This window comes from Psittacula echo (genome assembly GCF_963264785.1).
Source record: "Psittacula echo genome assembly, chromosome: 4".
NCBI lineage: Eukaryota > Metazoa > Chordata > Aves > Psittaciformes > Psittacidae > Psittacula > Psittacula echo.
Window position 1 is genome coordinate 103,030,493 of NC_137738.1, and position 15,910 is coordinate 103,046,402.

Sequence of the window (15,910 nt, forward strand, 5' to 3'; positions counted from 1 at the left end):
GAAGGTTGGACGGGGCTTTGAGCCACCTGGTCTAGTGGAAGGTGTCCCTGCCCATGGCAGGGGGATTGGAACTGAGTAATCTATAAGTTCCTTTCCAGCTCCAACATTCCATAATTCTATAGAAGTTCGTTTGTTTCAGGGTGTCTTCAAATCCAATTAGGTTCTGCAGAATAACTGATAATTTTCCCTTGGGGTGGAATTTTTCAACAAAACTTTTAAAACTGAAATATTAGCATTTTAAATGGATTATGATTGAGCTTAATGGAATATCTGAATTTCTGGATTGATTCTGAGAGAAGAGTTAAGACATGTTCACAGAAAATATTCACTGTTAACGTCAGTAACTGCTATAATTTTATTTAGAAGAGAGATCATTGTAAAAAGCCTGCTATGTAGTTTTATAGCATATGATAAGTTTGTCACTTGTGGAGATGCTTTTTATTTTTTCTCACACACACACAAAAAAAGAAAAAAGGAATAATTATGAACTCTCTTCCTAGTAGTGCTACAGTGAGCATTTGACTTGAACTTTTTTGCGACTGTGTTAGTCTTAAAATTGCTCTGTTACTTCCAAATAAAGAAACCTAAACCGAGAACTTTAAAAACTTCTCCATAGAGCACAAATAATAAAGGAACTGATTCTTTTTTTTTTACCAAGTTATGGTTTCATGCACACTTGAGTGGCACATGTAATGCAATAATTGTACATTCCCCTTTAGCCAAATAGTTTGCTCCTGAACACTCCAGATGAGTCAACTTTTCATGCTTTTAATACTCTATTGCATTTTTCACAACAACTTCTTGCACAATAATACCCATAAAAATTGTCTGGAAACATACAGCCTCCAGCACTAAAGAGTTAAACAGGCTTGGCTGTAAAATTTCACCTTTTGTTTTCAGTAGCAGTTCCTACCAGGTAACATAACATTGCTAAAAAAGAAAAGGCAGGTTTGTGTTTCGGAAGTTAAAATAATTAAGTTTCTGAAGTTAAAAGATGAGAAAACTCCCTCTGCTGGTTTGAGGAAGCAGCAGATACGTTTACTTTTAAAAGGAACACAAAGTGGGGGAAAATATTAATTCAGCACACAGTATTTTTCCCTTCACTTGCATAGTGGAGAGTGAATCTGGTTATTCCACAGAATGAGGCAGAGAGAAAATATAGGAAGAGCAGTTGTTGTGTAAGTAAAAACTGTATCAAAATGTAGATTTTCAAGAAGGGGGCAAGTTGAGCTTGCACACAAATATTTAATCCTGTTATTTCTTTTAACTGTTTGGGAGGGTGGAGGTTGAAGTATTTTAAGAAGAAAAACCAACTTTGTCTTTCTTTTCTTCCTGTCCCCATACAGACACTACATTATGCAGCACCTTAACAGCTATGCAGGACCAGAACCTTTGCAAATACAGCACAGCTCCCTCCATCCAGGTCAAGAGCAGCAGTTACAGTCTTTCTTGAAGCTTATTGCTAGAGGAGGATGAGATACTGGGTCACTACAGACAGCTGATGATAACTTGGGGTGCCACTTTTCAGGTTGTTGAAAGGATCATACACTAGTGCCCTGTTTTTCAAACTGGGGAGTGTGGGTCAGCGATGATTTATGAGAATTTAGGAGCTAATCTGCAAAATAATTGAAAATGGCTTTGTAAACTAACTACACTTGCATTCTTACCCATCGAGACAGCAAGCAGCTTGAAATGGGGGAAATAATATGGACACTGGAAGTTTATCCTGATTTTATTTGCCTTTACCTGGAAATTGTTGTCGCAACACCACAAAAATTGTTTGTTGTTTATTGGCTAAGTTCTTAGTTGAAAAGGTTGAGGAAAATGAGTTAGTGGAAACAAATTCCTCTGTCCTTTGTTTCAAGTTTAACCACTCTCGACCTATTTATTTCCTCACTATCAACCTCTAATCAATCTCATTCTTTTCTCATAATCAATTCTAGCCTTGACTAGCACATACTGGTTTTTTCCCTTGCCTTATTCCTTTGCCTAATGCCAGAAACTCTTATGCCTTACTCCTTTTTGCTGGGCTGAGCACAAGACAGGGAGCCAGGACAAATTTCAGTTCTGTGGCCCCATTTTGTTGTATAAAACTATGTCCTTCAAATGGACCCAATGGTGATTAAAACACTGTTGTAGGTGGCAGCTTGTCCAGTACTAAATACTTTTAAAGTCCTGATTGAAATATTAGAAATGTTACTTCTGTTGTACAGGGATGAAATAAAGTACTTGTAACTGTTGAATCATGAAAGCAAATAATTGGGGAAGAGGGAGAGGTAGCTGAAATTCGGGCTAAGTATAGGCAACAATTAATCATGTTTCTGCCATAAAGCCATTATAACTGTAGCCTGAAAGCACAGTTACCTACCCTGATGGCAGCTATTATGTTTATTCTTTGACATCTCTTCTGATGATTCAATTTGTTTATACTGAGCTGTTACAACTAATTAATTCAAAGCTGCAAACAGCAGGGAGTTTGTGAAGAAACTCCACCCGCATTGTGCTGATGAAAACCATTTCATGTCATCATTAACGGTATAACCATCTGTGTAACCATACGTGTAGTTTCAAAGATACTCTATTTGCTTTAAATACAGGGGAGTTTTCATGTCCACAGCTTAGTTGTAGTACATCACACTACTTTTCACTAACATAATTTTTTTTTTTTTTTTTTTTTTAATAAGCAGTCACCTTCCTGCTTCCCTTTTAGGTATGTTTGGTATTTTGCATTTGTATTGAGTCCCTTTGGCAGCCACTGTTTAGGATTTCCTTATATTAACATCTAGCACAAAGAAATCTCATCTTCAGGGTCCAATGGGCTAATGGTTTCCTTCGGCATCTGAATAAATCAACAGCTGTGGCTTTCAGCCATTTTGTCTTAACAAAATAAGAGTAATGGAAAAATGGCTTGTTGTTGTAACAGTTCTCACACATGCTCTGGGAGAGGGATAAGAAGGCTATTCTTTGCACAGACAACTTCACAAAAAACGTACAGTATTAGCAATATAATTTTCCCCTCACTCCATCAGTGACAGCAATGTAGTCCAAAATGTAATCATCTAAACACACGAAGTTTGCTCAAAAGGTAGTAAGTTTTATTAAAGCATTTGATACATCATCATGAATACTTCAATCACTGGAATGCACATGCATTATATATTAGGGTGCATTTCTGTGCCACAGGCAGGTCCGTGGTGTCAACTGTAAGTGCTCTTATATTCAGTGGCAGTCACCGATACCTATACAGCCTCTTTGTGCTGTAAGTGTGGTGCCAAAAGCAGCTGAGCCACTGTCACAGCAATTGGGAAGTGTCACACTTTGACACTGAACTTCTGTTTCTGGCTCTCGCTAGTTCTAGTGCTCATCTGATGGTTTGCTCAGTTAGTTCACCTTCCAGATCCAGCAGGAAACTTTTAAATCAGGGAATTGTCAAGTCTTCAGAGAAGTTTGGACTTGTAGTTAAACTGTGTTCAACTGTAACTTTAAGAATTTCAAATAAAAACAGTCTATCACCAAAAAGACTGCCCAGGTGCAGAAACTATGCACATGTTCCTTGCACTCAGGGAACTATTTTGAGTATGATTGCCTTGGGGGCTTTTTGTGGGTTTATTGTGGTGTTAGGTTTTTTTTAATGACAGTACAGCAAAGCCACACCCTGCAAGCCCCACGACATGAAGACACAATATTCTCTGTAATGATCTGTGACAGGGGACTCTTAAAGCCTTTTGGAGAAAGGGATATGGAGTTATCTGTACGTTTACATTTTCCTGTAGTAATTTTTCTAAGCTGACATGCAGTGAGTAGTGCATTTTCATCAATATCACAACCTTAGAGAGGTCAAGACAAAGGAGTGCAAACATATTTGTCTATCGCTTCATGCTTTAAGCTTAACACAATGCCTCTTGTCTCTTCGTTCCCAAACAATGTGAGATTGTCGTTAATTTTCTTGAAACTGGCAGCCTTTTTGTGAGTGCTGCTCAGCCGCTTTTGAGTTTATAAATAGCATTCCCAAGGGGCAGTCTGTACATCTGTGGAATCGCCAGAGTTGACCAAATACCCACTGTTTAGAAAATTCTATCATAAAATATTACTTCCCCTGAAAATTACACACCCTAACCTTCAGTTATACTAACTGAACAATAGGATATGTTGCCATACTCTGTAGATGCTCCTGTAAGGTGTGTAACTATTTCAGCAAGCTACTAAACTTTACAAGAAAGTTGGTTTCCTGCATTTTCAATTCTGAAAGTTATCAAGTAAATTACAACTGACAAAACTGTTAGACATTACTGCAGAGAAAATATTGCCCAGATCAAGAAAGGACACACATTTCTCCCTCCCCACTCGCAGACGAACCAAACTCAGTCAATTTTTGTTGTTAAAAAAGTCAGAATTTTGATTGGATCTAATAAATATAAAATATTTTCAGCTAGAAGTGTTAGCTCGCATCTTATTAAGGTACTTGTGACTGTGAAAAAGGGCCCCTTGGCAGAGCTTTGAGGCTTTCACTGATTATTTTTCTGTTGTTGTCATGCAGAGTAAGAACTTAGATATTTATCTACATTCCTGCAGGCTTGTATATCCTCTCCCTCGGGGCATTGATGCCTGCTGCCAGCAATGCACATTAGGTTTTCTAGACAGACAGCAAGCTCAGCCTAACAACAGGCTGAGCACTTCAGAAGCACCTGATAGCTTTATATTTTCTCTCCTTTAAAGAAGTTAAAGTATTGGGGATTATTCATTTTACGAGAGCATATTCCCACAAAAACACCAGAAGATGAATTTCCTGTTTCATTCACTGACTACAAATGGAAATTTTTACTCTATTTCCCCTTTTTACAGTTATCAACATTTCAGCCTCAAGGAGGAAAAGCAGCTTTTATCCTGCTTGCAGAGATAATGAAGTTAGAGAGACAAACAGAAGGTTGGATTTATGTCTCGACAAATAAAATGTTTTTCAGTTCCCATTTTAGTTGGGGCAGTGAGCTGAGTTTATTTCTTCTTTTCCGGATCAAGGTGCAAAGAATTGTAGGCTTTTAGTGTGCAGTCAGAGGAAAGCATTACAGATTAGTTACCCAGAATAGTTTGTTGCATAGTTTGGACTTGCATTTGCCCATCTGAAAGTGCATAGAGGGATGTATGACAGAAAAGGGAAATGTGCTCCAGCAATGGTATCTGTGTTGCCAAACAGATATCACCAAATACACTCACAAACCTGAGTGTTTTTCTAAGGAAGGAACATTTAGCTATCTAATCAGCTGCTGTGTGACTTAGTTAACCATAGACATGAGCATGGATCATTCATACTTTTCCTACCAAAAGTAGGCACCCTCCTCAAAACACCCACTCAGAGAACAGTGCAGACACGATGTTTTCTATTCTTTTTCACTTCTCCATCTGTGTTATTTCTATCCCAGTCTACTTGAAATGTCCGTATCCCTTCTTGAATATAATTAATCCTTATGACTTGGCCTTTCACATCAAATCCTTTCCTTTTTAGAAATTCCAGTTTATAATTGTTCCAGAGTTCCTGCTGTACTCAGGAACTCCCAGTCTCTCTTCATGACCTTTTGTCACAAACAAGAGCAAAACCAATAGTTTTGTTTAGATGCACCGGTCTGTTAAAAGACCATATTTTTTTTTCAAGAGAGCACTTGGAAAACAGGATCAGTCTGATATAATGACAGATGGTAACATCGGATTGGTCAGAGGCAATTTCCCATCTCAGCCATTTTCTACACTAATTAATCACAAATCTCTCATGGGAAATCAAAATTCCAAAGCTTATTCTTGTTCCAATTTGAAAATACAGTGATTCTTGCAATGAATGTTCCAGAAAAAGCTTGCTTCTGGAAACAAAAAGTGGTTTAAGTATCCTATGTTTTTCTTTCAGTGTTTATATTTGTCTCACGGCATGTCAGTAATGACCAGACTCAGTGAGTTTAGTCCTTTTAAGCAGTTCTCTGACACCCCAGGCAACTGATCCATTTTCTTCTCAGTGCATGAAAAATCCAAGTGCCAAAGCCTCAGCATTTTTAATTCTTGCCAATTAGCTCTACTCCTGTGTTATACTGGAACATTTTGTTACTCTAGAGCTAGTGGCCGAAAGGAATGCAGGAATACCCATGCATGAAATTCACCTTTGTTATAATACTGAGAAGAGAGCTAATGTAATTCTAGAAAAGTGCAGCATGATACAGTTCATGTAACCAGACATTTCAGTCACTGACTGGAATATTCTTTTGAATTTTAAGATAAAGCTCAGTTCACCTGATTTTAGCTGCATGTTTCAGTTACTCTGCTGATGCAGATTCATTTGATAATCTTTGGAAAGAAAGAAGCAGTCACTGATTGGAAACAGTTCATCAGATCCTAAAATAAGTGCCTAAGATACGAGTGATAAAAACCCTGGAGAGATGCCAGCATCTTTCTGGTGGCTGTAGAGGGAATCCATACAACTAGCATAGACTTTGATGACTAAATTTTGATAAAGTGATGGATGGATTATGTGGATACATACTCCTCTTACAGTGTCTGTATTATTTTCCCCTTTACATTCTACTAGTAAAATGTTTCCCTTGCAAACAAAATCAACAGTGCATTTTGGGCAATCTAGAATTAGATTTAGTTCATGTTTCTGGAGATTGCTTCATATAACCAAAAAAGTGAGACAAGACCTAGACACAGCTGCTTAAAGAGGAAGTCTTGAAGTGGAAAGCAATAAAATACTGGTCTAATCCAACTATGCTCTTACTATTTTTGAGCCTCTTGGGGTGAAACATAACCATTCAAACTGCAAGGTCCTGCACTGGTCCTGCATTTAAACCAATGGTGAGGAGTTGTTCTAAAGGAAAGGTGTTGAAGAGAAAACTCAGAGTATACTCATTAACATGATGCAGCCATAAAAATGACAAATGTGGTTCTTCAGTTTATCGGGAGAGGTGTTTTCTTTATGCTGATGCCATTATTTAACTAGTAAGACCTACTCTTGAAAAAGGAATGCAAAGCCATTCAAGAAAAGTAAATTCAACTTGGAATAGGTATGGAAAAGGTCCATTTGAACCACATTGGAGTGTGAGCAGTCTAAAAGAGCTTGTTTAGTCTCACAAAACAAAGACTGAGAAGGGAGGTATTTGCTGTCTGTAAATGCAGATCTGAGGGAGAAGAAATGACTACAGTTTACAAGCAGCACTGCTCAGAACTGGTGGATGAAATATGGTGGTAGTTGTGCTTAGACTGGGATTTAGAAAGGAAATATTACTGCAGAGCATAGCCATAATATTCTGAAACAACATTCACACAGTGTTTGGAGAGAAGTTACGTTAAAGGTTCCCAGGATGAATCTTGCTCATTTTATGTAATGGATTATTATTATGCTATTTGCTTTACTAGCAGGAAAAAGAATTTTGTCGCATTACTTCCTAAGGTCATGTATATACACGCACACATATATATAATGTATCTTTGTGTGTATGCGTGCATGTGCTGTATATACATATACATGTATCATAGAATCATAGAGTGGTTTGCGTTGGAAGGGATCTTAAAGCTCATCCAGTTCCAACCCCCTGCCATGGACAGGGACACCTTCCGCTAGACCGGGTTGCTCAAAGCCCTGTCCAACCTGGCCTTGAACACTGCCAGGGATGGGGCAGCCACAGCTTCTCTGGGCAATCTGTGCCAGAACCTCACCAAAAAGAACTTCTTGCTAATGTCTAATCTAAATCTGTCTCTTTCATCTTGAAGCCGTTTACCCTTGTCCTGTTACTATATTCCTTTGTTAAATCCCTCTCCAGCTTTCTTGTCAGCCCCTTTACGTACCAGAAGGCTGCTATAAAGTCTCCTCAGAGCCTTCTCTTCTCCAGGCTGAAAACCCACAACTCTCTCAGCCTATATATTTATTTTTCAAAAATTCTATACACAGGAGTCAAGTTCTTACCATTCATAGAATCATAGAATAATTTGGGTTGGAAAAGACCTACAGAGGTCATCTAGTCCAACCCCCCTGCAATGAGCAGGGACATCTTCAACTAGATCAGATCCTCTGCTTCCGGTGATATTCCAGTTATGCCTTCAACAGTCACCCTTCCACCTCTGCAGTTTGTCATCCCTCTTCTCCCCAAAGTGAGATGGTCGTAGCTTTGGGAGCAGGTCTGTACACAGAGATGCAAGCAGCACTGCCTTCATTTTGTATGGGGATGATGATAACCCTCTCCACCTCACCCCCTCAGGGCAGGGGGACAGACACCCTTGAGAGAAGAAAGCTTTGCCACGCACTGGTAAGACGACACAATCCGCTGCCGGGTTCCTGCCCCTCGCTGTGTACCGGGGCCGCCATGAAGCACCCGCTGGACTCCCCTGTCCCCACACAGACCAGAGACCACTACCGGCAACCGAGATCCGTCGCCATGGGAAGCAAAGTGCAAAGGCACCTATATATGTTTATAGGCGGATACAGTGCTTTGTAGGGTATGGACTTCACTATCACTATTTTGCCTTTGACATCCAGATATTCAGGAGTGACTGCAAAATAGCACACAGATGCCAGAGCAGTCTTAGCATCACCAAGTCTGTGTATTGATGACAGCAGTAAGTATTAAGATCACAATGAGCTAGGTAGCTCTGCTGTCTCCAGTGGGTTATCATGGTCCCATTTGCACTCCGTGTCTCTCTTTTTCAGGATGAATAGCCTTTAGACTGCAGAAGGGCATCCCTAAAGGGGCAGGCAGAGGTGCAGACTTACAGTAATAAGGAATGAAACTATCTCTCCTTCCTTTGAGAAAAAAAAAAATAAAAAAAGAAGACTGAAATAAAGAACTGAAATCTTGTATCAGCTTTGGCTGTGCTCCCATACATGAACCAGGTGAGTTACCACGCCAGATCAGAAGTGCTTAAACAGTTCTGTCTGACAGCTGCTGATTAACCTGCATAGTCTAGCAGCAAAGCGAGAGGTGCCATACAGAAGCCAGACGCTTGAACTGTCACCACTTGTGCAAGCTGGTGGCCTGGAGTATCTGTTTCTGTGGGGCTGTCAATCCAGCATCTGTCACAAGCATCTAGTTCTAGTGAGGAAACAAAGGGAAGCCTGAGTGATACATCTTCCAGCTGCAATCCCAAAGAAGTGTCATAGGAGGGCAATAGAATGCCTCTTCTGCAATGAATGAGTGGGTATTATTACAAGGCACATAAAATATGCACAAGGTTGAATTTCACCTCTGCCAAAGACAGCAGACACCAAATGTGTTTAACTGAAGGAAGCTCTGCAGTTTTGCTCTTGAAGGTCCTTGAAGAAAGCTGTAGTAGGATGTCATGGCTACATGTGATAACAGTGTTGTAACTTCCATTAGGCATGATAATGAATGCAACGTAGTAATCATTCTTTTGTACTCCCATGCTGTATTTTCAGAGAGTGAGATAGAAAAAAAACAAGAGACATGACATCATTTTTACATGGTAACTGCTTGCCTTAGAACAGAAGATCCTTTTTCTTTCCATTTACTTATTTTTGTAAGTACAACAGCACTGCCCTATGCAGTTCACCATCTCCTATTCCTCTACTTTGTCTCCTTTCATGTGTATTTGTTGGGGTTTTTTTAACAGAGCTTATTCTCCCTTGGCCTGCACCACTTTTTCTCCTCGTCCTCACCTCTACACAGACTATTTGTTCTTGTTTAAATTATTTATTAATTTTATTTAATTCTGTAAGGCCATTTGCAAAAGAGATGGTATTTAATCCACAGGTTTGTTCTGTATATCTTACTTGTTTGTAGAGGATGCTGATAATCTTCTTTGTAATAGGCTTTAAGATGAGGATTGTAACTACATGATCTTTAAGGTCCCTTCCAACCCAAACCATTCTATGATTCTATAGTACTTCTTTCTGGAACACTAGGTGTATACCTGTTGCCTTAAAAAACTCAAATCGTTTCCCTAAAGCAGTTATAACAGTCACAAATATATTTTAGTTGCCTCTGGTTTTGCCTGCCTAATTTGTTATTTTATAAATTACCTAGGTTTCATATAGTAACTTCAACAGCCGATTTAAGACAATTCGGACATCAGAGGCCAGTCTGATCAGAGCAGCAGAAGGGCAATACCAGAGCAGGAGAGTAGGAAGTCCATGGCCTGGGAAGGCAAATTAGCTCCAGGTACAAAGGTAAACCTGAAAGAAGATGAAAAGACAGGAGCCTGAAGTTAGAGGGAGGAGAAGGGTGATAAGGAGTTGTAGGCAATACAGCACACACAGGCCAGGCAAACAAAATGTCTTTTCCAGGAAATGAGCACAAGCATTCAGAAGGAAACTTGCCTCATACATAGTCTTTATATCAGATACATCTGACCTAAACCTCTGAGCTGTAAGCCTAATGATTGAGTTCTAAGGGAGAAGGGGAACCCCCGTCCAGAAATCACTAAGAGGATGGCTGCTCGGAAGAAGGGAGCAAACAGCTGGAGTCTGGTAACAGGGAAGGGACGTAGGGGAATGGATTAACAGTCATGTTTGAGGTAGGCATTTGAAAGATACTGGATTTTCATTTAAGTTTTTCATATATGGAGCATATGTAGTAAAAAAGCCCACAAAACAAAACAAAACAAAATTCCAAGCCTATGAAAGAGAGAAATTACACAGTTACTATACCATAAGGAAAACCTGAGCAAATCAACCAAGCCAAAACAGGCCTGAAGTGACTGGTCTGTCTGATCTCTCACATAGCTTGTAGCTTTAGTCCATGAAAGTACATATTAAAAACAGAGAAAGAAGGAACCATAGTTAAGAGGATTTAGAGGATTCAAAGGATTTTCCTTTGGGAAAATTTGGTCTTGGGGAGGAAATCACCAATGAAGAGGAATAATGATCTAAAAGGGACAGCTTGCTAGAGAAGCCAGAAAGGAGAAGGAGCTCAGGGTGGCTGAAGGATAGTTCAGACTTGAGGCATCAGCTTTTTTATACTGGAAGGAGAGGCAAGGCTCACAGGCTGCTAGTGTGGGGTGTTAGTCCTGGATGCACAAACCACCCTGCAGTTTGTTTGCCGTGAAATTATAGAGGAAAACTTCAAGTTGGTTTACTCTGTTTATTGCTTGACATTGTGAAAGGTGCACCCAGTCATTACATGCTATTGCGTTTATCTTTTCTTCACCTTTAATAAGCTACTACCATTCTAAACACTGACTCATTATTGTGATAGGAAAGGAAATTTTCCCAGGTGTCTGGCCTGGGGCTTAAACCAATCTTCACAACAGACCTTCAGAGATTGTCAAAGCCAGCCGTTATGGCTGCCAACCAGGGTCTTCCAATAGTATTGCAGAAAAGCTCACAGTACTTATGATTGATTTGGCTGTTGTTGAAAGGCTGTAGCTGTGCTAAGCACTGTGAGAGCAACACCTGTCCCCAAAAAACTTTGAGTCCAAATTTTGGGAAATTACCTGAGGCCACAATTCTGCCCAGGACCAAAAATATTCCAAGAAGTACAAGGAAATGGTGCTAATTCAGCCCAAGCAGAGAACCAAAAGGACTTAATGAAATAAAAGGGATCCAGACACAGGCAGATTTTAGAAAAGCAAAGTTTAGCCCAGTAGGACCTGGAGGCTGTAGGCTTCTCCTTCAACATGTAAACCAACAGCCTCAGAGTGCAGTTCTTGCAAAGTCTAGTAACATTATTTCCCTATGACGGTGTATCGTTTTTCTGACAAAGCTTCTTTTGTGTCCCTGTGGTTTTTCTACAACAGATATTTATAGAAACTGTAGTCACAAAGCTGCCAAAAACACTTCCTGTAAATTACATAAAGCGTCTGTCTCCCTTCCAGTATCATGAGGACCTGCTCACAAACTTCCCATTACTTTTGAGACCTTTATTTTGCAAGATAGAAGAGCTCTGACTGTTACCATATGCTGTATATGTGCTCAAAGAAAACACTGCTGATTGGAGAGGACTGAGGCAGACAATAATGGGCAGAGAGTAACTGGAATAGTGACAGTATTCATGTTGTCACAGGTGTTTTTGTTGGTGGGTCTTTTCCAGATCTATAAAATGTTTTCTTGAGCAGATTTTTCCTCTGAAGATGCTTAATCAGATTCAGCAGCATGCCCTGTAATGTGCTGCTGATGTGTCCCAGGGCAGAAGTGCCTGACTGTAACCTCTCTTTAGTACCTATCAAAATGATGTATGCTCCCTCCTCACCCAGTATCTTCACAGTAAAGGAGATGTGCATTTCCCCCAGTTATATCTGGGCTAAGTTCACCTTTATGGGTGAGGAGACCCCTGTGTATTCCCAGCAATATGAGGTAATTTAAAATACACAACACTCTGAAATAAAGCTAATTTGCCTGGGTTAATTTTACATCCAAGTGACCATAAAATGGTTGATTATAGTGTTTGAGAGGAAAACATGAGATTAAAGAATTGATCTAATCTGCATTGTAGTTAGTAAGAAAACATCCACTTATTTTAGTGGGAATGAGTTTGGGCCTAAATGTGCACGTTTCTTGGAGTTCAAAGGAAAATAAGATCTAAGCAAAAGGTATAAAAAATGTGGAGAGCATGTTACATAGTAAACAATCCCATGAGCTCATGCTGTGTCCTTTCTTTGCCTGCCTTTGATGCTGGAGCTCTCATTTTATTCATACAGACTTGATCCTGCTGCCTTTGAATTTAGTGGAAAAATCTCTCACTGACTTTGTGCAAAAACTGGCTTTATGTACTTACATGGCTTTTATAAGGAATGAAGCAGTTTTGTACTTTCATTCTGTGATAGGATCCTAAACTCCCCCAGTGGAGGAAGGAAACAAGTAGGGCTGTATGACTTACACCAGCTTTCAGCCCCAGGCAGGCCCAGGGACTGCAGAGGACCCATACCCCCGTTTTCCATCTGCTGTCCTTTTTCCTCTCTTCAGCAAAATGCCAGAGCAGACAAGAGCAATGGTGCAAAAAGGGATTAGTGGGGGCCCAAGCAGGGGAAGAACCAAAGGAAAGATGGAAGGAGAGGGCTGTACGGAGGGATATAGAACCGTAGGATCATAGAATAACGGCTTGGGTTGAAAGGAACCTTAAAAATCACCTAATTCCTGCCAAGGGCAGGGACACCTTCCACTAGACCAGGTTGCTTGAAGCACAGTTCAACCAGGCCTTGAACAGGTTGGGCCATCCACCTCTTCTCTGAGAAGCCTGTTCCAGAGGCTCAGCACCCTCACAGTGAAGAGTTTCTTTCTAATATCTAAACTAAATCTTCCCTCTGTCAGTTTAAAGCCATTGCTCCTTCTACTGTCACTACAGACCTTTCTGAAAAGTCCCTCTCCGTATCTCTTGTCAGCCCCTTTAGACATTGGAAGTTGCTGTAAGGTCCCCCTGGAGCCTTCTCTTCTCCAGGCTGAACAAGCCTTAGCAGAGGTGTTCCAGCCCTCTGATCATCTTTGTGGCCTCCTCTGGCCTTGCTCCAAAAACTCCAAGTCCCTCTTATGTGGGGGGCCCCAGAGCTGGATGCAGTACTGCAGGTGGAGTCTCATGAGAGTGGAGTGGAGGGCCAGGATCACCTCCCTTGACCTGCTGGTCATGCTCCTTTTGATGCAGCCCAGGATATGGTTGGCTTCTGGGCTGCAAATGCACGTTGCTGGGTCATGTTGAGTTTCTTGTCAACCAATATGCTCAAGGCTCTGCTGGTTTCAATTCAGTCTCTGCCCAGCTTGTATTTGTGCTTAAGACCCAGCCTCCTGCCAGCAGCCACCTGCAATGGTAGCCTCCACCAAATGAGCAATCACTTTTGTAAGAGCCTGGGGCAATGATTAACAGAGGATAAAATCCTGCTGAGGGCACTCACTAAGTATCTAGTCCTACGTCCTGGTATGTACAGCTCATTTTTTGAGTAAGATTTACAGTGCTATAGCAAGGGTTAGGAAGTGCCAGTGGAGGTTGTCATGTCCCAGCCCCGGCTGTTGTTGTCCCACAGGACATGGAAAGGTCCTAGCTGTGGAGTGAGCAGAAGGCTGCAGGCTCCAGGGAATGGAGACTGATAGTGGAGGGCATTCAGTGGGAGGGGAGCAGAGGGGCTGTGAGCATTACACAGCTCATTATGGCTTTGGGATTTCCTGGCAACATCATACTGTTCTAATTTAGTTTGGAATCAAGGTGATTTCCCAACACAATGTTTTGCTCTTAAAACCTCTCCCTTAACTCCCCTTGTGTTAATTTATTAACAAATTAGGGTGTTTTCTGTAGCAGATGAAGCCACTTGCATTCACAACTGCACAACACTGGTTTAAAAATAGTAGCAAGTAATTTAATAGCTCAAACACAGGGTATCTACTTGGAGAATAAACATGTCTCCAGTGTTAGCTCAGCTCTTCAAACAAACTAATAATTGTTTCCTGAGATAAAATATTTGTAAGCTATTACTACAGTGTTCTTTCACTAAAGGGAAGGAAACACACTTTTCTCTTTGGAGCAGGCAAATGGCAACAGAGAAAGTTGTGCTCCATAATTAGGCTTTCAAGAACCATCAGGTACCTGTATCTCTGACAGCTAAACGTTAAAAGCATATAGATGGAGCATTCATCCATGCTGCTGTTTCCCAAGCCACCCAAAAGAGGTTGTGAATTTGTTAATTAATTTCTGAAAAACACTGTGTTTCTGTCTCTGAAAGCAAATAGCCCAGGGAGATGTAAAATGTCCTGAACAGAGAACACAAGCCTGCAAGTGATTTAATGGTCTGAATATTGCATATTCTTCAAAAGCAGTGGAAGAGGAGGGAAATGGAAGTGTCAGTTAGCTCGTGTCTTCACACAGAGATGTGTTTTTTCTTGTAAGTGGCTGTTTCACTTCAAAGTATCTGATCCTACAACTGCTAAAACTGACAGTCAGTGAAGCTGCTTCTTCATGCCAGGGTAGGTTGGTTTGGGGACTGTCTGAAAATAACAGAGGTAGCACATTGCTTTCTAGAGATTTCTTTAGGGTTATGCAGTACAGCATATCACTGGCTCTTGTTTACAAAACATCCCTCATTCCAACAACAGCAGCATTTCCAACAACAGCAGCATTTCCGATCACAGTTTTAGCTCAGCTTCTCCCATTCTCGACATAATTTGGAACAATTTTGTACTAAAAATAACCTGGCAGGAAAAAATAATCAAAACAAAGAACTCAAGTCATAAATCTGCATTGTTTCCCTCTCAAGGGATAATAATACTGTGATATGGCAATAGGCCACAGCAGTAAATTGCCCCATATCTACACTGCACACCTGCTGCATCAGAACGACACATTTCTGTTCGTAGTGGCACAATCCAAAATTAACTTGTCCTAGCAAGCTCAGTTAAAATCATGATGTTTAAAAAAATGGAGACCCTCACTATCACTGAGGAGGACACGTGAAGTACATGACCTGCTTCTGAGCTTTTAGCATCTTCAGTGGGAACCTGGTACGTGTAAATCCCAGGACTCCTCACATGTTTTGCAGTAAACATTTGCCTGGATTAAACCTCTCTGGACTTAATTTTTGGCCAAGGGGCTACTTAGAATTTAGAAATCAGGCAAGCCTTGGCAGGGCAGATTCTCTCCAGCCAGGTAACATAAACTAGTGTTGTGTGCCCCCATATACAGCTGAAGGCAATGTCTTCCTGTTGTTAGAACCTTACTGCCCAGATCTCTTGCCCAGGAGGAAGACAGTTGCAGGTTTTTCCTGAACTGCTTTGAATTCCCACCTTACTGTACTCTAACTAGATCATCTCAGCAGAGATTCCTCCTCCAACCTTGCTAAAGTAAGGCCCCTATGGGCCCATAAACACACACTGAGTGCAACCAAAACACTTTTTGTGACTGGAGGGGTGTGTGTCTTTATTTGGGACTGGCGAGCTTAGGGAACTGCCTGCTGGCTTTTTATGTGTATCTATAAAGCCACCATTTGGTAAAGAACAGAGACCTTC